At 38.4% G+C, this 27,116-nt stretch overlaps 1 non-coding gene across 1 annotated transcript; it reads left to right on the top strand.

Annotated features, from left to right (window-relative positions):
• The first annotated feature begins 2,672 nt into the window (after nt 1-2,672).
• LOC130958832 (small nucleolar RNA R71) lies at nt 2,673-2,780 on the top strand. Its single transcript, XR_009077935.1, has one exon. It is a non-coding gene; the product is annotated as a small nucleolar RNA R71 (small nucleolar RNA).
• The last annotated feature ends 24,336 nt before the right edge of the window (nt 2,781-27,116 follow it).

Below are 27,116 nucleotides of genomic sequence, written 5' to 3'. Positions count from 1 at the left end.
GATGGGCTTGAGGTCATGCCTTCTCAGTTGAACCGGCTTCCCTTCTTGAATCTCTCTTCCATTGAGCGCCCTCTTCACAAATGTCTGTGAAGACTTGGTCCAACATTTTGATCAAAGTTGACCCTTTTTGAGTTTGAAAGGGACCTCATGGATCACCTTCTTCAAGGCCACAACTTCATAGAAGTGGTCTTGATGCACCCTTGAGATGAATCTCTCCATCTCCCATGACTCGGAGGTGGAAGCTTTTGCCTTCCCTTTCCTCTTTCTAGAGGTTTCTCCGGCCTTGGATGCCATAAATGGTTATGGAAAAACAAAAAGCAACGCTTTTACCACACCAAACTTAAAAGGTTTGCTCGTCCTCGAGCAAAAGAAGAAATAAGAGAGTAGAAGAAGAAGAAATGGAGGAGATGGAGGTGGCTTATGGTTCGGCCAAAAGGGGGCAAGAAGTGGTTTGATTATGAATGGTGAGGTAGGTGAAGAGAGGGGTAGGGTTCGGTCATGTAAGGGTGGGTTTGGGAGGGAAAGTGGTTTGAAGTGATTGGTGAATGGGTGAAGAAGAAGAGAGAGGGTGGTGGGGTAGGTGGGGATCCTATAGGGTCCACAGATCCTGAGGTGTCAAGGAAAAGTCATCCCTGCACCAAGTGGCATTCAAAATCACGTTTTGAGCCATTTCTGGCGTTAAACGCCGGGCTGGTGCCCCTTTCTGGCGTTTAACGCCAGTCTGGTGCCCCTTTCTGGCGTTAAACGCCCAGAATGGTGCCAGACTGGGCGTTAAACGCCCAACTGCTACTCTTACTGGCGTTTAAACGCCAGCAAGGCCTTCCTCCAGGGTGTGCTATTTTTCTTCCTGTTTTTCATTCTGTTTTTGCTTTTTCAATTGATTATGTGACTTCTCATGATCATCAACCTACAAAATAAAATAAAATAGCAAAAGAAAATAGATAAAGTATAACATTGGGTTGCCTCCCAACAAGCGCTTCTTTAATGTCAGTAGCTTGACAGTGGGCTCTCATGGAGCCTCACAGATACTCAGAGCAATGTTAGAACCTCCCAACACCAAACTTAGAGTTTGAATGTGGGGGTTCAACACCAAACTTAGAGTTTGACTGTGGGGGCTCTGTTTGTCTCTGATTTGAGAGAAGCTCTTCATGCTTCCTCTCCATGGTGACAGAGGGATATCCTTGAGCCTTAAACACAAAGGATTCTTCATTCACTTGAATGATCAGTTCACCTCCATCAACATCAATCACAGCCTTTGCTGTGGCAAGGAAGGGTCTGCCAAGGATGATGGATTCATCCATGCACTTCCCAGTCTCTAGGACTATGAAATCAGTAGGGATGTAATGGTCTTCAATCTTCACCAGAACATCCTCTACAAGTCCATAAGCTTGTTTTCTTGAATTGTCTGCCATCTCTAATGAGATTCTTGCAGCTTGTACCTCAAAGATCCCTAGCTTCTCCATTACAGAGAGAGGCATGAGGTTTACACTTGATCCTAAGTCACACAGGGCCTTCTTGAAAGTCATGGTGCCTATGGTACAAGGTATGGAAAACTTCCCAGGATCTTGTCTCTTTTGAGGTAATTTCTGCCTAGACAAGTCATCCAGTTCTTTGGTGAGCAAAGGAGGTTCGTTCTCCCAAGTCTCATTTCCAAATAACTTGTCTTTTAGCTTCATGATTGCTCCAAGGTATTTAGCAACTTGCTCTTCAGTGACATACTCATCCTCTTCAGAGGAAGAATACTCATCAGAGCTCATGAATGGCAGAAGTAAATCCAATGGAATCTCTATGGTCTCATTTTGAGCCTCAGATTCCCATGGTTCCTCATTTGGGAACTCAGTGGAGGTCAGTGCACGCCCACTGAGGTCTTCCTCAGTGGCGTTCACCTCCTCTCCTTCCTCTCCAAATTCGGCCATGTTGATGACCTTGCACTCTCCTTTTGGATTTTCTTCTGTATTGCTTGGAAGAGTACTTGGAGGGAATTCAGTAATTTTCTTACTCAGCTGTCCCACTTGTGCCTCCAAATTCCTAATGGAGGACCTTATTTCAGTCATGAAACTTTGAGTGGTTTTGATTAGATCAGAGACCATGGTTGCTAAGTCAGAAGGGTTCTGCTTAGAATTCTCTGTCTGTTGCTGAGAAGATGATGGAAAAGGCTTGCCATTGCTAAACCTGTTTCTTCCACCATTATTGTTGAGACCTTGTTGAGGTCTCTCTTGATTCTTCCATGAGAAATTTGGGTGATTTCTCCATGAAGAATTATAGGTGTTTCCATAGGGTTCTCCTAGGTAATTCACCTCTTCCATTAAAGGGTTCTCAGGATCATAAGCTTCTTCTTTAGATAAAGCATCTTTAGTACTGCTTGGTGCATTTTGCATTCCAGACAGACTTTGAGAAATCAAATTGACTTGTTGAGTCAATATCTTATTCTGAGCCAGTATGGCATTCAGAGCATCCATCTCAAGAACTCCTTTCTTCTGACTTGTCCCATTGTTCACAGGATTCCTTTCAGAAGTGTACATGAATTGGTTATTTGCAACCATTTCAATGAGTTCTTGAGCCTCTGTAGGCGTCTTCTTCAGATGAAGAGATCCTCCAGCAGAGCTATCCAAAGACATCTTGGATAGTTCAGAGAGACCATCATAGAAAATACCTATGATGCTCCATTCAGAAAGCATGTCAGAAGGACATTTTCTGATCAATTGTTTGTATCTTTCCCAAGCTTCATAGAGGGATTCTCCATCCTTCTATCTGAAGGTTTGGACTTCCACTCTAAGCTTACTCAATTTTTGAGGTGGAAAGAACTTTGCCAAGAAGGCATTGACTAGCTTTTCCCAAGAGTCCAGGCTTTCTTTAGGTTGTGAGTCCAACCATGTCCTAGCTTTGTCTCTTACAGCAAAAGGGAATAGCATAAGTCTATAGACTTCAGGGTCTACCCCATTAGTCTTGACAGTGTCACAGATTTGCAAGAATTCAGCTAAGAACTGATGAGGATCTTCCAATGGAAGTCCATGGAACTTGCAATTCTGTTGCATTAGAGAAACTAATTGAGGCTTAAGCTCAAAGTTGTTTGCTCCAATGGCAGGGATAGAGATGCTTCTCCCATAGAAGTCGGGAGTAGGTGCAGTAAAGTCACCCAGCACCTTCCTTGCATTATTGTTGTTTTCGGCTGCCATGTCTTCTTCTTCTTTGAAGATTTCTGTTAGGTCCTTTACAGAGAGTTGTGCCTTAGCTTCTCTTAGTTTTCGCTTCAAGGTCCTTTCAGGTTCAGGGTCAGCTTCAACAAAAATGCCTTTGTCTTTGTTCCTGCTCATATGAAAGAGAAGAGAACAAGAAAATGTGGAATCTTCTATGTCACAGTATAGAGATTCCTTGAGGTGTCAGAGGAAGAAAAATAGAAGGCAGAAGTAGAAAATTCGAACTTATCAAAGAGGATGGAGTTCGAATTTTGCATTAAGGAATAGTGTTAGTCCTTAAATAGAAGGATATGAGAAGAGAGGAAGAAAATTAAGTTAAAAAGATTTTGAAAACATTTTTAAAAAAAACTTTAATTGATTTTCGAAAATCAAGAGTGGAAAAGAAATCAAGTAATTTTTGAAAAAGATTTTTGAAATTAGAAATCAAAAAGATATGATTTGAAAACTATTTTGAAAAAGATGTGATTGAAAAATTATGGTTTTAAAAAGATATGATTGAAAAGATATGATTTGAAAACAATTTTAAAAAGATTTGATTTTAAAAATTAATGACTTGCCTAACAAGAAAAGATATGATTCAAACATTAAACCTTTCTCAACAGAAAAGGCAACAAACTTGAGATGTTCAATCAAATCATTAATTGTTAGTAAGTATCTTTGAAAAAAGAAAGAAATTGATTTTGAAAACATTTGATTGAAAAGATTTGATTTGAAAAAGATTTGATTTTGAAAAACTTTGAAAACTTGAAAAAAATTGATTTGAAAAACAAAATCTTCCCTCTTGTGCCATCCTGGCGTTAAACGCCCAGAATGGTGCACATTCTGGCGTTTAACGCCCAAACTACTACCCTTTTGGGCGTTAAACGCCCAGCCAGGCACCCTGGCTGGCGTTTAAACGCCAGTCTGTCTTCTTCACTGGGCATTTTTGAATGCCCAGCTTTTTCTGTGTGATTCCTCTGCAGTATGTTCTGAATCTTCAATTCTCTGTATTATTGACTTGAAAAGACACAAATTAAAAATATTTTTGGATTTTTAATAGTGAGGAATAATCAAAATGCAACTAAAATCAAATAAACAATGCATGCAAGACACCAAACTTAGAAGTTTGTATAATACTGACACTAACAAAATGCACATGAGAAATAACCAAAACACTCAAGTCAATAGAATTCAAAGATCAAAACAAGGAAATCATCAAGAACAACTTGAAGATTAATGAAGACACATGCATAAATTCGAAGAATGCAAGAAGAACAGAAACATGCAATTGACACCAAACTTAGAATGGGACACTAGACTTAAACAAGAAACATAAAGTATTTTTGGTTTTTATGATTTTTAAAAATTTTTTGTGCTTTTTTCGAAAATTATGTGAAAACAGAAAATAAAGGTTTCAGAATTCTCAATTTGAATTTCCAGGAATCATTGCAATGCTAGTCTAAGACTCCGGTCCAGGAATTAGACATGGCTTCACAGCCAGCCAAGCTTTCAAAGAAAGCTTCGGTCCAAAACACTAGACATGGCCAATGGCCAGTGGTGGACGAAATTGTGATCACTATGTTCTTCTATCTTTTGAGCTTTAGTATGAATATACCCTTAGGGCACTGTTTATTTTCTTAACTTGAATTCACAACTCCGTTCAACTAACCAGCAAGTGTACTGGGTCGTCCAAGTAATAACCTTACGTGAGTAAGGGTCGAATCCACAGAGATTGTTGGTATGAAGCAAGCTATGGTCACCTTGTAGATCTCAGTTAGGCGGATTAAACATGATACTTAATTAGATTCAAATAATAAAATAGATAAAATAAAAGGGATAGAATACTTATGCAGATTCATTGGTGGGAATTTCAGATAAGCGGAATGGAGATGCTGTAGAGCTCTCGGACGCCTGCCTTCCTATTGCTTCCACTCAATCCTTCTTACTCCTTTCCATGCAAGCTTTGTGTAGGGCATCACCGTTGTCATGGCTACATCCCATCCTCGCAGTGAAAGCTAATGCTCACGCACTCTGTCACAGTACGGCCAATCACCGTCGGTTCCCTCCCCTACTGGAATAGAATCCCTCTTTGCGTCTGTCACTAACGCCCAGCAGGTTACAGGTTTGAAGCTCGTCACAGTCATCCAATCCTAGAATCCTACTCGGAATACCATAGACAAGGTTTAGACTTTCCGGATCCTCATGAATGCCGCCATCTATCTAACTTATACCACGAAGATTCTGTTGGGGAATCTAAGAGATACACATTCAAGCCTTGTTGCATGTAGAACGGAAGTGGTTGTCAATCACGTGTGTTCGTAGTGAGAATAATAATGAGGGTTATCTAACTCATCATCATTCATCCTGTTCTTAGGTACGAATGAATATCTTGGAATAAGAATAAGATAGAGAATTGAATAGGAGAAAATAGAACTTCATTAATCTTTGAGGTACAGCAGAGCTCCACACCCTTAATCTATGGTGTGCAGAAACTCCACCGTTGAAAATACATAAGTGAAAGAGGTCCAGGCATGGCCGAGAGGCCAGCCCCCTAAAACGTGATCACTAGATCAAAAACATAATCCAGGATGTCTAATACAATAGATAGATGTCCTATATACTAGACTAGCTACTAGGGTTTACATAGTAAGTAATTGATGCATAAATTCACTTCCGGGGCCCACTTGGTGTGTGCTTGGGATGAGCTTGATCAATACACGAGCTAAGGCTTCTCTTGGAGTTGAATTTCGAGTTATGATGTGTTTTGGGCGTTCAACTCCGGATAATGACGTTTTTCTGGCGTTTAACTCCAGACAGCAGCGTGTACTTGGCGTTCAACGCCAAGTTACGTCGTCATTCTTCGAATAAAGTATGGACTATTATATTTGCTGGAAAGCCCTGGATGTCTACTTTCCAACGCCGTTGAGAGCGCACCAATTGGAGTTCTGTAGCTCCAGAAATCCATTTCGAGTGCAGGGAGGTCAGAATCCAACAGCATCAGCAGTCCTTTAGTCAGCCTTTTTCAGAGTTTTGCTCAAATCCCTCAATTTCAGTCAGAATTTACCTGAAATCATAGAAAAACACACAAACTCATAGTAAAGTCCAGAAATGTGAATTTAACATAAAAACTAATGAAAACATCCCTAAAAGTAGCTTAATCATCCTAAAACTATATAAAAACATGCCAAAAAGCGTATAAATTATCCGCTCATCACAACACCAAACTTAAATTGTTGCTTGTCCCCAAGCAACTGAAAATAAATAGGATAAAAAGAAGAGAATATACTATAAAGTCCAAAATATCAATGAATATTAATTTAATTACATGAGCGGGACTTGTAGCTTTTTGCTTCTGAACAGTTTTGGCATCTCACTTTTTCCTTTGTAGTTTAGAGGTATTGGCGTCTCTGGGGGAACTTAGAATTTGGGATAGTGTTATTGACTTTCTTAGTTAAGCATGTTGATTCTTGAACACAGCTACTTATGAGTCTTGGCTGTGGCCCTAAGCACTTTGTCTTCCATATTACCACCGGATACACAAATGCCACAGACACATAACTGGGTGAACCTTTTCAGATTGTGACTTAGCTTTGCTAAAGTCCCCAGTTAGTGGTGTCCAGAGCTCTTAAGCACACTCTTTAGCTTTAGATCACGACTTTAAACCATTCAGTCTCAAGCTTTTCACTTGGACCTTCATGACACAGCACATGGTTAGGGACAGCTTGATTTAGCCGCTTAGGCCTGGATTTATTTTCCTTGGGCCCTCCTATCCAGTGATGCTCAAAGCCTTGGATCCTTGCTTTAAAATTTTTCGCCATTTTTTTTTGCTGCTTTTTCTTGCTTCAAGAATCAATTTCATGATGTTTTTCAGATCATCATAACATTTCTCTTTGTTCATCATTCTTTCAAGAACCAACAATTTTAAACACTCATAAACAACAAGATCAAAAGACATATGCACTGTTCATTCATTCATTCAGAAAACAAAAGCATTGTCACCACATCACTATAATTAAACTAAATTCAATATAATTTCGAAAATTATGTATTTCTTGTTCTTTTGAATTAAAACATTTTTCTTTTAAGAGAGGTGAGGATTAATGGAATTTATTTATAGCTTTAAGACATGGTTACATACTAATGATCATGAAATAAAGACACAAAACATAGATAAACACAATAATTAAAAACCGAAAACAGAAAGAAATAAAGAACAAGGAATGAATCCACCTCTAGTGGCGTCTTCTTCTTGAAGGACCAATGATGTTCTTCAACTCTTCTATGTCCCTTCCTTGCCTTTGTTGCTCCTCCCTCATTGCTCTTTGATCTTCTCTTATTTCTTGGAGAGTGAGGGCGTGTTCATGGTGTTCCACCCTTAGTTGTTCCACATTATGGCTCAAATCTTCCAAGGAGGTATTAAGTTTGCTCCCAATAGTTGTTGGAGGAAATGCATTTGAGGCATTTGTTGATGGTGAACTTCCTCTTGTTCTCCTTGAGGGCCGTGAGGAACTTCCCTTGTTTGCTCCATCCTTTTCTTGGTGATGGGCTTGTCTTCTTCAATGGAGACATCTCCATCTATGCTAACTCCGGCTGAATAACATAGATGGCATATGAGGTGAGGGAAGGCTAGCCGTGCCATGTATGAAGGCTTGTCAGCTATTTTGTAGAGTTCATTGGATATGACTTCATGAACCTCTACTTCCTCTCCAATCATGATGCTATGAATCATGATGGCCCGATCCACAGTAACTTCAGATCGGTTGCTTGTAGGGATGATGGATCTTTGGATGAACTCCAACCATCCTCTAGCTACAGGCTTGAGGTCCAGTCTTCTTAGTTGGACCGGTTTTGCCTTTGGAGTCTACTCTCCATTGGGCGCCTTCCACACAAATGTCCATTAGGACTTGGTCCAACCTTTGATCAAAGTTGACCCTTCTAGTGTAGGGGTGTTCATCACCTTGCATCATAGGTAAATGAAACGCCAACCTCACATTTTCCGGACTAAAATCCAAGTATTTCCCCCTAACCATTGTGAGATAATTCTTTGGATTCGGGTTCATACTTTGATCATGGTTTCTAGTGATCCATGCATTGGCATAGAACTCTTGAACCATTAAAATTCCAACTTGTGTATGGGGTTGGCTATGACTTCCCAACCTCTTCTTTGAATTTCAAGTCGGATTTCCGGATACTCATTCTTCTTGAGTTTAAAAGGGACCTCATGGATCACTTTTTTCTTTGCCACAACATCATAGAAGTGGTCTTGGTGGCTCTTGGAGATGAATCTCTCCTTCTCCCATGACTCGAGGTGGAAGCTTTGCTTTCCCTTTTCCTTTTCTTGAGGAAACTCCGGCCTTGGTGCCATTGATGGTGAATGAAAAAATAAAAGCTTAGGCTTTTTACCACACCAAACTTAAAGTTTGCTCGCCCTCGAGCAAAAAAGAAAAGAAGAGTAGAAGAAGAAGAGAATATTGGAAGAGAGGGAAGAGAGGGTTCGGCTATATGAGAGAAGGTGTTTGTGTTGTGTGAAAATGATGAAGAATGGAAGGGTATTTATAGGGAGGGGGGAGGGTATAGGTTCGGCCAATTTGGGTGGGAATGGGTGGGAAATTGAATTTGAAAGTAGTGGGGGTAGGTGGGGTGTATGGGGAAGAGGAGGTTGATGTGAATGGTGAATGGGGTAATTGGGAAGAGGAATTGAGGTGATAGGTGAAGGTTTTTGGGAAGTGTGACATTGAAAATGAGATTTGGATTGGAAGAGTGTGATTAGGATTAAAAGAAATGTGGTAGGTGGGGATCCTGTGGGGTCCACAGATCCTGAGGTGAGGATCCTGTGGGGTCCACAGATCCTGAGGTGAAAACAAATACCATTCCTTCACCATATAGGCATGTAACATGCCTTCATGCATCATTCTGGCGTTCAAACGCCCATTGATGCACGTTCTGGGCGTTAAACGCCCATGTTATGCATGTTTCTGGCGTTGAACGCCAGTTTCATGCTTGTTTCTGGCGTTCAACGCCAGATTGTCCTCTGTGTGCGCATCCTGGCGTTAAACGCCAGGTTGTTGCTTGTTTTGGGCGTTCAGCGCCAGAATGGTGCTCTGTTCTGGCGTTGAACGCCAGATAGATGCACCTTACTGGCGTTGAACGCCAGTCTGCGCTGTCTCCAGGGTGAAAATTTTTTTTTCTTCTGTTTTTGATTCTGTTTTTAATTTTTTTGAATTTTTTCGTGACTCCTCATGATCATGTACCTAATAAAACACAAAAAACACAAAAATAACAAAGAAACAAAATAAAATAAAATTAGATAAATAAAATTGGGTTGCCTCCCAACAAGCGCTTCTTTAATGTCAATAGCTTGACAGTGGCTCTCATGGAGCCACAAGATGATCAGGTCAACTTAAGTGTGGTATTCCCAACACCAAACTTAGAGTTTGGATATGGGGTTTGAACACCAAACTTAGAGTTTGGTTGTGGCCTCACAACACCAAACTTAGAGTTTGACTGTGTGGGCTCTTCTTGACTCTGAACTGAGAGAAGCTCTTCATGCTTACTCTCTTTTGTCACAGAGGGATGCCCTTGTGTCTTAAACACAAGGTAGTCCCCATTCAATTGAAGGACTAACTCACCTCTGTTGACATCTATCACAGCTCCTGCTGTGGCTAGGAAAGGTCTTCCTAGGATGATGCATTCATCATCTTCCTTCCTAGTGTCTAGGATTATGAAATCAGTAGGGATGTAAAGGCCTTCAACCCTTACTAGCACGTCCTCTACTATTCCATAAGCTTGTCTCACTGACTTGTCTGCCAGTTGTAATGAGAACAAGGCAGGTTGTACCTCAATGATCCCCAGCTTCTCCATTACAGAGAGTGGCATAAGGTTTATCCCAGATCCCAAATCACATAGAGCTTTTTCAAAGCTCATGGTGCCTATGGTACAAGGTATTGAGATCTTGCCAGGATCTTGCTTCTTTTGAGGTAGGGTTCTCTGAATCCAAGTTTCTAGTTCACTAGTGAGCAAGGGAGGTTCACTTTCCCAAGTCTCATTACCAAACAGCTTAGCATTCAGTTTCATGATAGCTCCTAAATATAGAGCAGCTTGCACTCCAGTCACATCTTCGTCCTCTTCAGAGGAAGAATAGTCTTCAGAGCTCATGAATGGCAGAAGGAGGTTCATTGGAATCTCTATGTTCTCTGTATGAGCCTCAGATTCCTTTGGATCCTCAATAGGAAACTCCTTCTTGCTTGAGGGACGTCCCAGGAGGTCTTTCTCCTTAGGATTTTTGTCCTCCTCCTCCCTAGTGCGTTCGGCCACCTTGATTAATTCAATGGCCTTGCACTCTCCTTTTGGATTTTCTTCTGTATTGCTTGGGAGAATACTGGGAGGAGTTTCAATAACTTTCTTACTCAGCTGGCCCACTTGTGCCTCCAAATTTCTAATGGAGGATCTTGTTTCATTCATGAAACTGAAAGTGGCCTTTGACAGATCAGAGACTATGTTGGCTAAATTAGAATTGTTTTGTTCAGAGTTCTCTGTCTGTTGCTGAGAAGATGATGGATATGGCTTACTATTATTCAGCCTTGCACGTCCACCATTGTTAAAACCTTGTTGAGGTTTTTGTTGATCCTTCCAGGAGAAATTTGGATGATTTCTCCATGATGAGTTATAGGTGTTTCCATAAGGTTCACCTAAGTAATTAACCTCTGCCATGGCAGGGTTTTCAGGATCATAAGCTTCTTCAGAAGCTGCCTCTCTAGTACTGTTGGATGCATGTTGCAATCCATTCAGATTTTGAGAGATCATGTTGACCTGTTGAGTCAACACTTTGTTCTGAGCCAATGTGGCATTCAGAGCATCAATTTCAAGAACTCCTTTCTTTTGAGGTACCCCATTATTCACGGAATTCCTCTCAGAAGTATACATGAACTGGTTGTTTGCAACCATGTCAATGAGTTCTTGAGCCTCCCCAGGCGTTTTCTTCAGGTGAATAGATCCACCTGCAGAATGGTCCAATGACATTTTCGAAAATTCAGAGAGACCATAATAGAATATATCTAATATGGTCCATTCTGAGCGCCAAAAACTTGGTGGACGAAATTGTGATCCATGTTCTAACTATTTTGAGATGAAGTCATTCTTATGGCACTGGTTGAGGAAAGAGGTAGTGATTTGAGATGAAGAGAGGTGAAGAGAAGTGTTAGTAAATAAATAAATAAATAAATAGAGAAAAGAGAGGGAGAATTTTCGAAAATAATTTTGAAAAAGGGGTTAGTAATTTTTGAAAATTAAAGATAAGATAAGATTAAAATTAAAATTTAAAACAAAAAGAATTTTTGAAAAAGAGGTGAGATATTTTCAAAAATTAGAAAGGGAAAAGTAGTTAGGTGGTTTTGAAAAAGATAAGAAACAAACAACAAGTTAGTTAGTTGATTGAAAAAGATTTGAAATCAAATTTGAAAAGATAAGAAGATAAGAAGTTTAGATAAGATATTTTGAAATCAAAAAAAGATAAGATAAAAAGAAAAAAAAAATTTTTTTTTGAAAAAGATAAGATAAGAGATAAAAAAGATTTAATTTAAAAATTTGAAATTATTTACTTCACTAACAAGAAACTACAAGATAAGATTCTAGAACTTAAAGATTGAACCTTTCTTAGCAAGAAAGTAACAAACTTCAAATTTTTGAATCAAAACATTAATTATTGATTATATTTTCGAAAATATGATGTAAAAGATAAGAAAAAGATTTTGAAAAATATTTTAAAAAAAAAAATTCGAAAATTATATATAAAAAAATGAAAAAGATGTGATTTTTGAAAAAGATTTTGAAAAGATAAGATTTTTAAAATTGAAAATTTGACTTAACTCATAAGAAACAACTAATTTTAAAAATTTTTGACTTGGTCAACTCAAATTTTCGAAAATTTGGAGAAAAATAAGGAAAATATATTTTTTTTTGAATTTTTAATGATGAGAGAGAAAAACACAAAAATGACCCAAAATATGAAAATTTTGGATCAAAATACAACATGCATGCAAGAACACTATGAATGTCAAGATGAACACCAAGAACACTTTGAAGATCATGATGAACATCAAGAACACAATTTTGAAAAAATTTTTGATGCAAAGAAAACATGCAAGACACCAAACTTAGAAATCTTTAATGCATGGACTCTAACAAACGAAAAATGCATATGAAAAACAACAAACAACACAAAACAAGAAAACATCAAGATCAAACAAGAGGACTTATCAAGAACAACTTGAAGATCATGAAGAACACTATGAATGCATGGGATTTTCGAAAAAAAATGCAAGAAAAATTTTTAAAGCATGCAATTGACACCAAACTTAAAAATTGACTCAAGACTCAAACAAGAAACACAAAATAATTTTTTATTTTTATGATTTTATGAATTTTTTTGAATTTTTATTAATTTTTTCGAAAATAAAGTTTAGAAAAACGAAAAATAAAAGAAAAATTTTGAAAAAGATTTTTGAAAAGAAAATTACCTAATCTGAGCAACAAGATGAACCGTTAGTTGTCCATACTCGAATAATCCCCGGCAACGGCGCCAAAAACTTGGTGGACGAAATTGTGATCACTATGTTCTTCTATCTTTTGAGCTTTAGTATGAATATACCCTTAGGGCACTGTTTATTTTCTTAACTTGAATTCACAACTCCGTTCAACTAACCAGCAAGTGTACTGGGTCGTCCAAGTAATAACCTTACGTGAGTAAGGGTCGAATCCACAGAGATTGTTGGTATGAAGCAAGCTATGGTCACCTTGTAGATCTCAGTTAGGCGGATTAAACATGATACTTAATTAGATTCAAATAATAAAATAGATAAAATAAAAGGGATAGAATACTTATGCAGATTCATTGGTGGGAATTTCAGATAAGCGGAATGGAGATGCTGTAGAGCTCTTGGACGCCTGCCTTCCTATTGCTTCCACTCAATCCTTCTTACTCCTTTCCATGGCAAGCTTTGTGTAGGGCATCACCGTTGTCAGTGGCTACATCCCATCCTCGCAGTGAAAGCTAATGCTCACGCACTCTGTCACAGTACGGCCAATCACCGGTCGGTTCCCTCCCCTACTGGAATAGAATCCCTCTTTTGCGTCTGTCACTAACGCCCAGCAGGTTACAGGTTTGAAGCTCGTCACAGTCATCCAATCCTAGAATCCTACTCGGAATACCATAGACAAGGTTTAGACTTTCCGGATCCTCATGAATGCCGCCATCTATCTAACTTATACCACGAAGATTCTGTTGGGGAATCTAAGAGATACACATTCAAGCCTTGTTGCATGTAGAACGGAAGTGGTTGTCAATCACGTGTGTTCGTAGGTGAGAATAATAATGAGGGTTATCTAACTCATCATCATTCATCCTGTTCTTAGGTACGAATGAATATCTTGGAATAAGAATAAGATAGAGAATTGAATAGGAGAAAATAGAACTTCATTAATCTTTGAGGTACAGCAGAGCTCCACACCCTTAATCTATGGTGTGCAGAAACTCCACCGTTGAAAATACATAAGTGAAAGAGGTCCAGGCATGGCCGAGAGGCCAGCCCCCTAAAACGTGATCACTAGATCAAAAACATAATCCAGGATGTCTAATACAATAGATAGATGTCCTATATATACTAGACTAGCTACTAGGGTTTACATGAGTAAGTAATTGATGCATAAATTCACTTCCGGGGCCCACTTGGTGTGTGCTTGGGATGAGCTTGATCAATACACGAGCTAAGGCTTCTCTTGGAGTTGAATTTCGAGTTATGATGTGTTTTGGGCGTTCAACTCCGGATAATGACGTTTTTCTGGCGTTTAACTCCAGACAGCAGCGTGTACTTGGCGTTCAACGCCAAGTTACGTCGTCATTCTTCGAATAAAGTATGGACTATTATATATTGCTGGAAAGCCCTGGATGTCTACTTTCCAACGCCGTTGAGAGCGCACCAATTGGAGTTCTGTAGCTCCAGAAAATCCATTTCGAGTGCAGGGAGGTCAGAATCCAACAGCATCAGCAGTCCTTTAGTCAGCCTTTTTCAGAGTTTTGCTAAAATCCCTCAATTTCAGTCAGAATTTACCTGAAATCACAGAAAAACACACAAACTCATAGTAAAGTCCAGAAATGTGAATTTAACATAAAAACTAATGAAAACATCCCTAAAAGTAGCTTAATCATCCTAAAAACTATATAAAAACAATGCCAAAAAGCGTATAAATTATCCGCTCATCAGCCAGCCAAGCCTTAGCAGATCATTGCTCCAATAGCAAGATTGATAGAGATCAACAAGCTATTGTGATGATCAGTTGAAACCTCGGTCCAATAAGATTAGACATGGCTTCACAGCCAGCCAGATTTCAGCAGATCACCATGAAACACTAGAATTCATTCTTAAGAACTCTGAAGAAAAATACCTAATCTAAGCAACAAGATGAACCGTCAGTTGTCCATACTCAAAACAATCCCCGGCAACGGCGCCAAAAACTTGGTGCTGTTGCCGGATCAAAACATGGCACTGTTATTGCAGGGAACAAATGCGAAACTGTAGTTAGGACATTTAATTCCCCGGCAACGGCGCCAAAAACTTGGTGCACGAAATTGTGATCGCTACTTTTACAAAGAACAATCCCCGGTAATGGCTCCAAAGACTTGGTGCTCAATACCATGGCATAAACACAACTCCGCACAACTAACCAGCAAGTGCACTGGGTCGTCCAAGTAATAAACCTTACGCGAGTAAGGGTCGATCCCACGGAGATTGTTGGTATGAAGCAAGCTATGGTCACCTTGTAAATCTCAGTCAGGCAGACTCAAATGGGTATAGATGATGAATAAAGCATAAAGATAAAGATAGAGATACTTATGTATATCATTGGTGAGAGCTTCAGATAAGCGTATGAAGATGCCTTCCCTTCCGTCTCTCTGCTTTCCTACTGTCTTCATCCAATCCTTCTTACTCCTTTCCATGGCAAGCTTATGCAAGGGTTTCACCGTTGTCAGTGGCTACCTCCCATCCTCTCAGTGAAAATGTTCCTATGCTCTGTCACAGCATATGGCTAATCAGCTGTCGGTTCTCGGTCAGGCCGGAATAGAATCCAGCGATTCTTTTGCGTCTGTCACTAACGCCCCGCCTGCTAGGAGTTTGAAGCACGTCACAGTCATTCAATCATTGAATCCTACTCAGAATACCACAGACAAGGTTAGACCTTCCGGATTCTCTTGAATGCCGCCATCAGTTCTCGCCTATACCACGAAGATTCCGGTTAAAGAATCCAAGAGATAAACACTAGGGCCTCGTATGCTTGTAGAACAAGAGTGGTTGTCAGTCACTTTGTTCATGAGTGAGAATGGTGATGAGTGTCACGGATCATCACATTCATCAAGTTGAAGAACAAGTGATATCTTGGACAAAGAACAAGCGGAATTGAATAGAAGAACAATAGTAATTGCATTAATACTCGAGGTACAGCAGAGCTCCACACCTTAATCTATGGTGTGTAGAAACTCCACCGTTGAAAATACATAAGAACAAGAGTGATCATTGGTTTCGGCCCCAGAGAGGGAACCAGAAGAACCAAGACGAAAATTCAATAGTCAAAGGTCCTATATATAGAAAACTAGTAGCCTAGGGTGTACAGAGATGAGTAAATGACATAAAAATCCACTTCCAGGCCCACTTGGTGTGTGCTTGGGCTGAGCAATGAAGAATTTTCGTGTAGAGACTCTTCTTGGAGTTAAACGCCAGCTTTTATGCCAGTTTGGGCGTTTAACTCCCATTTAGGTGCCAGTTCCGGCGTTTAACGCTGGGATTTCTGAGGGTGACTTTGAACGCCGGTTTGGGCCATCAACTCTTGGGCAAAGTATGGACTATCATATATTGCTGGAAAGCCCAGGATGTCTACTTTCCAACGCAGTTGAGAGCGCGCCAATTGGGCTTCGGTAGCTCCAGAAAATTCACTTCGAGTGCAGGGAGGTCAGAATCCAACAGCATCTGCAGTCCTTTTCAGTCTCTGAATCAGATTTTTGCTCAGATCCCTCAATTTCAGCCAGAAAATACCTGAAATCACAGAAAAACACACAAACTCATAGTAAAGTCCAGAAAAGTGAATTTTAACTAAAAACTAATAAAAATATAATAAAAACTCAACTCAAACTACCAAAAACATACTAAAAACAATGCCAAAAAGCGTATAAATTATCCGCTCATCAGCCCTACCAATAGAACATTTGTTTCAAATCTTGATACATCTTTGTCAATCCAAGATGCATAGAAAATATACTTTGGTGAGCTTCTGCAAGAATCCTTTGTCGCAATTCTCCAGAGTTAGGCACACAAATTCTATTTTTATACCTCCATAGACCATTACGATCTTGTCTCACAGCTTCTAGTTCTTCTGCTCCCATAAGTCTCAGCATCGTCATCGTTTCTGAGTCATGAGCGCAGTCTTTGGTATATATGGCTCGCTTACTCGAATTTGGTGATGACTCGATCGCAAGTCAATCTTCAAGAACACAATTGTACCTTTCAACTAATCCATCAAATCATCAATCCATGGAGTGGATACTTATTCTTGATAGTGACTTTATTTAGCTGTCAGTAATCCCTACAAAGTCTCATTCCACCATCGTTCTTCTTTACCAGCAATATTGGAGCTCCCCAAGGTGATGCACTGGGGCGAATAAATTTCTTTCTAAGTAGTCATCCAACTACTTCTTCAATTCTGTATGTTCTAGTGGTGACATCCAGTACGGTGCTATGGAAATCGATCCGGGTCCAAGTACTAGATCAATGCTGAACTCTATCTCTCGCTGAGGAGGAAACTCAGGTATGTCGTATGGGAAAACATCAGAAAATTGCTTTACCACTCGGATCCATTCTAGTCTTAATTCACTATCATTCGAGCTAGCCGCTAACAGAACGCACCCCTCACAATCAATCCCATCTAAGGTAACTCTTACGAAATTCAGGTATAAAGTATGAGACAGAAATGGTTTAATATCTAAACTATCAGATGGAATAACAACAGTTCTTTCATAGCAATCAAGAAAAACATGATACTTGGACAACCAATCTAATCCTAGAATAACTTCTAAACCACATAGAGGCAAACAGATTAGATCATGTATAAAAGCACTGTTCCTAATAACAAATGGTACTTGCAGGCCTCTCAACATTAAACTTACAGTTTGGTTGTAGCCTCTCAACACCAAAATTAGAGTTTGGTTGTGGCCTTCCAACACCAAACTTAGAGTTTGAATGTGGGGGCTTTGTTTGAATCTGTATTGAGAGAAACTTTTCATACTTCTTCTCCATGTGTACAAAAGGAGAACTTTGAGTCTTGAATACAAGGTAGTGCTCATTCAATTGAAGAACCAACTCTCCTCTGTCAACATCAATCACAGCTTTTGCTGTGGCTAGGAAAAGTCTGCCAAGGGTGATGGATTCATCATCATCCTTCCCAGTGTCTAGGATTATGAAATCAGCAGGAATGTAAAGCCCTTCAACCTTCACTAGCACGTCCTCTACTAGTCCATAAGCCTGTTTCATTGATTTGTCTACCATCTCTAGTGAGATTCTTACAGCTTGTACCTTAAAGATTCCTAGTTTCTCCATTACAAAGAGTGGCATGAGGTTAATACGTGACCCTAGGTCACACAGAGCCTTCTCAAAGGTCATGGTGCCTATGGTACAGGATATTAAGAATTTACCAGGATCTTGTTTATTTTTTAGGTAAAGTTTGCCGAACCCAGGTATTTAGTTCATTAATGAGCAATGGAGGTTCATCTTGCCAAGTCTCATTACCAAATAGCTTGGCATTCAGCTTCATGATTGCTCCTAACTACTGGGTAACTTGCCCTTTAGCAATGTCTTCATCTTCTTCAGAAGATGAATAGTCATCAGAGCTCATGAATGATAATAGAAAGTTTAATGGAATCTCTATGGTCTCTGTATGAGCCTCAAATTCCTTTGGTTCCGCAGTGGGGTACTCCTTAAGACATTCCCTGAGGTCTTCCTCACTGGGAATCACAGCCTTTTCAGTCTCTCCAGGTTCAGCCATGTTGGTAACGGTTATGGCCTTGCACTCTCTTTTGGGATTCTCTTCTGTATTGTTTGGGAGAGTGCTAGGAGGAATTTCAGTAACCCATTTACTCAGCTGACCTACTTCTGCCTCCAAGTTTTTTATGGAGGACCTTGTTTCATTCATGAAACTGAGAGTGGCCTTAGATAGATCAGGGACTATATTTGCTAAGCTAGATGGATTCTGCTCAGAATTCTCTGTCTATTGCTGAGAGAATGATGGAAAAGGCTTGTCATTGCAAAACCTATTTCTTCCACCATTATTATTGTTAAAGCCTTGTTGAGGCTTTTGTTTATCCTTCCATGGGAAATTTGGATGATTTCTCCATGACGGATTATAGGTGTTTCCATAGGCTTCACCCATGTAATTCACCTCTGCCATTGCAGGGTTCTCAAGATCATAAGCTTCTTCTTCAGAAGATACTTCTTTAGTACTGTTGGATGCATTTTACAATCCATTCAGACTCTGAGAAATCATATTGACTTGCTGAGTCAACATTTTGTTCTGAGCCAATATGGCATTCAAAGCATCAATTTCAAGAACTCCCTTCCTCTGAGGCGTCCCATTATTCACAAGATTCCTTTCAGAGGTGTACATGAACTGGTTATTTGCAACTATTTCAATGAGTTCCTGAGCTTCTGCAGGCATTTTCTTCAGGTGAATAGATCAACCTGTAGAATGGTCCAATGACATCTTAGAAAATTCAGACAGACCATCATAGAATATATCCAGGATGGTCCATTCCGAGAGCATGTCAGAAGGACACTTTTTGGTCAGTTGCTTGTATCTTTCCCAAGCTTCATAGAGGGATTCACCTTCTTTCTTCCTGAAGGTTTGAACATCCACTCTAAGCTTGCTCAGCTTTTGAGAAGGAAAGAATTTGGCTAAGAAAGCCGAGACCAGCTTATCCCAAGAGCTCAGGCTATCTCTAAGTTGAGAGTCCAACCATATTTTAGCTCTGTCTCTTACAGCAAAAGGGAAAAGCATAAGCTTGTAGACCTCGGGATCAACTCCATTGGTCTTAACAGTATCACAGATCTGCAAGAATTCAGTTAAGAACTGAAAAGGATCTTCTGATGGAAGTCCATAGAACTTGCAATTTTGTTGCATCAGACAAACTAATTGAGGCTTAAGCTCAAAATTGTTTGCTCTAATGGCAGGGATTGAGATGCTTCTTCCATGGAAGTTGGAAGTTGGTGTAGTAAAATCACCAAGCACCTTCCTTGCATTGTTGGGTTCGGCTGCCATGTCTCCTTCTTTTTCGAAAATTTTTGTAAGATCCTCTCCGGAGTGTTGTGCTCTAGCTTCTCTTAGCTTCATCTTCAGAGTCCTCTCAGGTTCAGGATCAGCTTCAACAAGAATATTTTTATCCCTGTTTCTGCTCATAAGAAAAAGAAGAGAATAGGAAATAATAAGGATCCTTTTTGTCAAGATATAGAGATTCCTTTATGTGAGTAGAAGAGAAGAAGAATAAGAATGAGGAAAGAAAGATAAAATTCAAACACAGAGAGGACGAGAGGATTGAAATTTTTTATGAGTGGAGAAGGAGTGTTAGTAAATAAGTAAAATAAATAGAAGGAGAAGAGGGGGAGAGGAAATTCGAAAATTAGTTAAAAGAGAAGAAAAATATTTTTGTTTTTATTTTAATTTAGAATTTGAAATTTAAGAAAGGAAATAAAGGCAAATTAAAAATCAAATAAATTAATTAATTAAAAAAAAGATTTTTGAAAAATGTTAGCTACTTTTCAAAATTAATGGGAGAGAAAAGTAGTTAGGTGGTTTTGAAAAAGATAAGAAATAGTAAGTTTTGAAAAGATAAGAAGTTAGAAAAATATTTTGAAATTAAATTAAAAGAGATATGATTGAAAAAAATTTGATTTTGAAAAGATATGATTGAAGAAAATTTGATTTTTAAAAAGATATGATTGAAAAGATATGGTTGAAAAAGATTTGATTTTTCCTTTTTTTTTTAAATTGATGACTTAACTAACAAGAAATTAAAAGATATGATTCTAAAATTCAAATATTGAACCTTTCTTAACAAGAAAGTAAGAAACTTGAAATTTTTGAATCAGAACATTAATTGTTAGTATTTATTTCAAAAAATATGAGGTAAAAATAGGAAAAAGATTTTGAAAAGTTTTGAAAAGATTTTTGAAAATTTTCTAAAAACAAAGGAAAAAAATAAAAAAGATTTGATTTTGAAAAAGATTTTGAAAAAATAAATTTTTGAAATTGAAATTGAAAAAATTTTGACTAAGTCAACCCAAAGATTTCGCAATTTATGAGTGAAATAAGGAAAAATAATTTTTTTATTTTTTTGAATTTAATGAGGAAAGAGAAAAATCACTAAATGACTCAACACATAAAAATTTCGGATTAAAACAAATGATGCATGCAAGATCACTATGAATGTCAAGATGAACACCAAGAACACTTTGAAGATCATGATGAAAATCAAGAACTTATTTTTGAAAAAATTTCAAGAAAAGAAAAACATGCAAGACACCAAACTTAGAGATTTTTCATGTTTAGACACTATGAATTAAAAAATGCATATGAAAAACAACAAAAGACACAAAACAAGAAAATATGAAGATCAAACAAGGAGACTCATTAAGAACAACTTGAAGATTATGAAGAATGCAATGCATGAATTTTGGAAAAAAATCTTTTTGGAAAAATTAAAACATGCAATTGACAACAAACTTAAAAATTGACACTAGACTCAAACAAGAAACAGAAAATAATTTTTTTGGTTTTTATGATTTTATTAAAATTTTTTTTGGTTTTTTTTTTGGAAGGCTATTTTGGAAAAGCAAAAAAGAAGAAAAAATTTTTGAAAGATTTTTGAAAACTCTTTGAAAAAAAATAAAGGTTGAAACAAGAAGAAAATTACCTAATCTCAGCAACAAGATGAACCGTCAGTTGTCCAAGCTCGAACAATCCCCGGCAACGGCGCCAAAAACTTGGTACATAAAATCGTGATACACAACTTCGTGCAGCTAATCAGCAAGTGCACTGGGTCGTCCAAGTAATACCTTACGTGAGTAAGGGTCGATCCCATGGAGATTGTTGGCTTGAAGCAAGCTATGGTCATCTTGTAAATCTCAGTCAGGCGGATTCAAATGGTTATGAAGCTTTGATAATTAAAAGATAAATAAACATAAAATAAAAATAGAGATACTTATGTAATTCATTGGTGGGAATTTCAGATAAGTGTATGGAGATGCGTTATTCCTTCTGAATCTCTGCTTTCTTACTGTCTTCATTCAATCATTCATACTCCTTTCCATGGCAAGCTGTATGTTGGGGATCACCATTGTCAATGGCTACCTCCCGTCCTCTAAATGAAAATGGTCCTCTACGGTTTTTGTACGGCTAACCAACTGTCGGATTTTTCGTCTCGGATGAAAAATACCAGGCACAGCTACTGCATGGCTAATCAGCTGTCGGTTCCCGATCGTGTCGGAATAAGATCCAATGATCCTTTTGCACACTGTCACTGCGCCCCACAGTCGCGAGTTTGAAGCTCGTCACAGTCATCCCTTCCCAGATCCTACTCGGAATACCACAAACAAGGTTTAGACTTTTCGGATCTCAGGAATGCTGCCAATTATTTCTAGCCTATACCCCGAAGGTTCTAATCTCAGATTCAAATGCCCCATTGTCAGAGGGGAAACAATGTGAATCATTGATTAGAGTCCCAAGAGATATGCATACAAGCTTGTTTTCATGTAGAACGGAAGTGTTTGTCAGGCATGCGTTCATAAGTGAGAATGGTGATGAGTGTCACTTGATCATCACGTTCATCATGTTCTTGTGTGTGAATGAATATCTTGGAATAAGAATAGGCTTGAATTGAATAGAAGAACAATAGTACTTTGCATTAATACTCGAGGAACAGCAGAGCTCCACACCTTAATCTATGGTGTGTAGAAACTCCACCGTTGATAATACATAAGAACAAGGTCTAGGCATGGCCGAATGGCCAGCCTCCCAAAAGTCTAAGATAGCATCAAACTGACCAAAGATCTCAGATGATCAAAGAACTCTAATACAATAGTAAAAGGTCCTATTTATATTAGACTAGTTACTAGGGTTTACAGAAATAAGTAAATGATGCAGAGACTTTTTTTGGAGTTAAACGCCAATTTTTATGCCAGTTTGGGTGTTTAACTCCAGCTTTTATCCTGTTTCTGGCATTTAACGCTAGAATAGGGCAGAAAGTTGGTGTTTGAACGCCAGTTTGCGTCATCAAAACTCGGGCAAAGTATGGACTATTATATATTGCTGGAACGCCCAGGATGTCTAACTTCCAACGCAATTAAGAGCGCACCAATTGGGTTTCTATAGCTCCAAAAAATCCATTTCGATTGCAGGGAGGTCAAAATCCAACAGCATCTGCAGTCCTTTTTCAGCCTCTGAATCAGATTTTTGCTCAGGTCCCTCAATTTCAGCTAGAAAATACCTGAAATCACAGAAAAACACACAAACTCATAGTAAACTCCAGAAATGTGAATTTTGCTTAAAAACTAATAAAAATATACTAAAAAGTAGCTAGATCCTACTAAAAACTACCTAAAAACAATGCCAAAAAGCGTATATGAGCCTACTCTCTTACTAAATTGTAGCGACCCAACTCCCCGGGCTCTACTGGAAATGAACTACTCTCTTACTAAATTGTAGCGACCCAACTCCCAGTATGCAATGGTCATACAAGAAGCCAAGTATTACTAACTTGTTCTTCCTAATTATTAACTATTACTTAATATATGAGCCTGTTCCTTGTTAGAACGTTGCCAATTTTACGACTAAGTTTTTTTTTTATATCATTGCAGATGATAAGGTAAAATAAACAAACATACATTGAGAGAAATAAAAGGAAGCATAAAGAAACATAGAACACAACTGATAATACACATCATGTACATTATAACAAAGCAAGTAGCGTTCACAAGACATCAAGTCAGTTTACATCCTTGTCAACCTACGTAGCTAATATATACACGACACTCCTAGGACCTGGCCCATACAAAAAGCCGCTAAGCTGGCACCCAGGCTAGCCTAACCACTCTATAGCTCCTAGCTCTTGGGTGTACTACTCAAATGAGAGACTAACTAACAGACAATGTTAGACTAGAGTGTCATTAAAAGAATTTTCCTACTGCTGTCAGACTATATCTACACGTGGTCGTTTGGAAGATCGTCATGAGACTCATCCATCTCCTCATCCGGCTCTATCTCTATCTCAGGATCCTCCTCTTCCTCCTCCTCGTCCACAGCTACAGCTATACCCTCAGACCCACCAGAAGCACTACTGTCCCTATGTACAAAATCATTCGCGAGCACATGTCCGTTCACGTATATCGAAGTTACCCCATCGTCCGGTAGTGCCAGCTCAGCAAGCTATGGAAAGTCTAGGATTGGCTCAGGGGGAAAGTCCCACTCTGGTGGAATCATAGGTATATAGTCCAAGCTAACTCGGGCTAATCAGCTATGATAGGCTCAAGTGCCGCCTAATTCAAGGGTTGAGCTGGTATAGGGTGTCCGGGACAATCGAGAAAAGGATATCCAGGTGCGTCAGGGTGTAGCTAAAATGAGGGAAAGTCATAGAGAGCATCAGGATCAAAAAGCGAGACATACAAAGGATGTTGGAAGGGACGGTTTCGTAACGCGTAACGTTTCATACGAGGCTTCGTACTCAAAATGTAGTAACCATAGTACACTGGGTCCTCATAAATGTAAAGGTCTTCGACTTCATAGAATATCACGCCCATCTCCATCTGAGGGGAGGAAGGGAGAGAAGGGGGTAAGAACTGAGGAGTTCTTAGTAGGATCGGGGTTATTAGTTACATTCGTTTATTTGGTGTCGATTAGCGAACGAATAATAAAATATAACGAAGCAGTAACCAGAAGATAAATATAGATAGAGAAAGTAGAGAAAACAGAAAGTTGAACACAAACAAAAGAATACAAGAAAACGAAACACAGAAATAGCATACAAGCAGACAAACATAAAGAAATAGATCACACACAGAAATGAATGCAACAGAGAATCATGCATGTCTAGCCCTAGTGCAGGCCATGAGCTCATGTATCGGTTGGCTGCCCGCAATCCCGACATTTATCCAGTCACGAGTAGTCCCGATTTCCCGAATATGATTTTTCGTTCCTAAATAAATGCGCATATAATAATAGTCGCTCATTTGAAACAGCCTCTACTTACTGCAGGAAATATATACTTTGCTCTGCTCTGTTCTGGGGAAGCGGAAAATAGCTGTAGGTAACTTAATTTCCCTACAGAAGCTCTGGGTTGCATCAAGCAAATAATATAAACATAAATATAGCTCTGGGTTGCATTAAGCAACTAATATATATATTAATATAGCTTTGGGTTGCATAACTCTGGGTTGCATTAAGCTACTAATATATATATAAATATAGCTCTCGGTTGCATTAAGCAACTAATATATATATATATATATATATATATATATATATATATATATATATATATAGCTCTGTTTTAGTTTCTCTTTTCTCTGTATCTCTTTACTCTGCTCTGGTTATTCTGTTCTCTGTATCTTTTTACTCTTCTCTTGTTACTCTGTTCTCTGTATCTCTTTACTTTTATTTGATTACTCTTCCTCTATATCTATATTTACTCTTTTTCTCTTTATCTATTTACTTTACTCATGTTACTTTGTCCTCTGTGTTTCTTTACTCTGCTATGATTCTCTGCTTAATGTATGTATTTAAGGCTTATATAAATTTTGGTATGAATAGTTATCCCAAGTATAGGTTCATTAAGCCTATATTGAAACAGTTTAACTTTTACCCTAGTCGCAACTCAAGGACTAACTATGTTGCCCTAGTTCGTTCACTAATCTCTGTTTGTTTTTCTGTCACTAAAACTTTATAGAATTTTTTTTGGTTTTTATCTTTTCTTTAACTTCTTATCTTTCCTTTTTCTTTGTCTCACTATCATGTAATTACCATACCCTAAGTGTTTTATGAAGGTAATTATGAGATTCAGCACTTAAAGTTGTCTTTCTAAAGCTTTTACGGAAAATTGCCTTTTCCGCATTATTTTATTATTTTATTAAAAAAATTTTTAATTAAATATTATTATTTAATATTTTATTATTATTATTTATTATTTTATCATTAAATTTTCGAAAATTACCCCCTTTTAACTTTTAACCTTTAAAATTCACTTTTTGCCACCCGTAACTTTTAATATTTCTACTTTAACCATCTTAACTTTCAGAAATTACCAAATAACCCCTTAAACACCAAAAATTTTACTCCCTTGCCCTTTTTAAGATCTAAAGCCTGTTCTTCATTTTTCTTTATCACACTCAAAGTGTTCTTCGTGTTCTTCGTAAATTCTTCAGATTTTTTCTCTGTTTTTACCTGTTTTTCAGTTTTTCTACAACCGATTTTTTCCATAATTCAAAATAAATTCCCAGCCACTAAAATCCCATCTTTTCTACATGATTTTAACACAAATTGAACCCTAATTTAGGGCCTAGAGATTCATTTTTCTAGTAGGCATGAAGAACATAAGTTCAAAGTTGAATATCATCAAATTTTCACCAAAATTTCAACAAGAATCACTCATATAAACCATCAATTTCTAGCACAGCCAAACCATATCATAATCACACAGCTCAAACACAATGAATCAAGCTTAATTTCATCAAACCCTACCTGGTTTTTCTGCTCCTAATTCGGTTAGACTTTCAGGTGGTCCTTAAGCACTTTTTCTTCCTAAATCACATCAAGAACAACTTTAAATCCAAAAATATTCAACAGACCAAATCTAACTCAGCACGATAGGAAGAGATTTCTCACCTTAGAGTTGCTGGAAATTAACATTTCTTGGCCCTCAAGTCAAGTTAAGCATGATTCTAAGGAAGAACATCAAGAAAATACATGTTTAAGCATGTTTCCTTGAAACCGAAGCAAAAGGGAGATGGTGCAGCCAACTCACCTTGATTCCAGCCTTGATAAGTCATATGATTATGTAGTGAAAGAAGTGAGGATCATTTTGGTCGGATTGGAATTTTGATTTGAGTTTTAGTTCAGCAGAAATAAAGCTTTGAAGATTAAAGTGTCGTGAAAGTTTCTCTCTTTTCTCTCTTCTCATTTTCGGCCAAAGGGAGTAAATGACCAGCCTTGGAGTGTCTTGGGGGTGTAGGGTGAGTTGTGATGGGTTGGCTTGGAGGTGGGTGATGATTGGATTTTTGACGGTTTAGAATTCATGGTGGACGAAATTGTGATCCTTTTTCCTTGTAATTGGATTTTAGAAATTGGCACGAGTGAACACAACTCCGTTCAACTAACCAGCAAGTGTACTGGGTCGTCCAAGTAATACCTTACGTGAGTAAGGGTCGAATCCACAGAGATTATTGGTTTGAAGCAATCAATATTTATTTTATTTGTCTTAGTCAGGATGTGAAAGAAAATTGTTTGGGCTACTTGAACAATAGAGTTACTTGTTTATGATTAAAAGTGAAATTATTAGATTTGATTATAAAAATAAAAGAGGAGGACAGCGTTACTTGTTAGGCAGTAATGAGAAATATGTTGGAGTTTTGGAGATGCTTTGTCCTCTGAACTTCAACTCTTCCTTGGAATCCTCTTCTCACACGCAGGGTCCTTCCATGCCAAGCTCTATGTAGGGTGTCACCGTTGTCAATGGCTACTTCCCATCCTCGCAGTAAAAGCTAATGCTCACGCACTCTGTCACAGTACGGCCAATCACCGGTTGGTTCCCGCTCCTACTGGAATAGAATCCCTCTTTTGCGTCTGTCACTAACGCCCAGC

This window comes from Arachis stenosperma, chromosome 10, assembly GCF_014773155.1.
Source record: "Arachis stenosperma cultivar V10309 chromosome 10, arast.V10309.gnm1.PFL2, whole genome shotgun sequence".
Classification (NCBI taxonomy): Eukaryota; Viridiplantae; Streptophyta; class Magnoliopsida; order Fabales; family Fabaceae; genus Arachis; species Arachis stenosperma.
The sequence above is the reverse complement of the archived record's forward strand: the minus strand, read 5'-3'. Positions and strand labels throughout refer to the sequence as shown.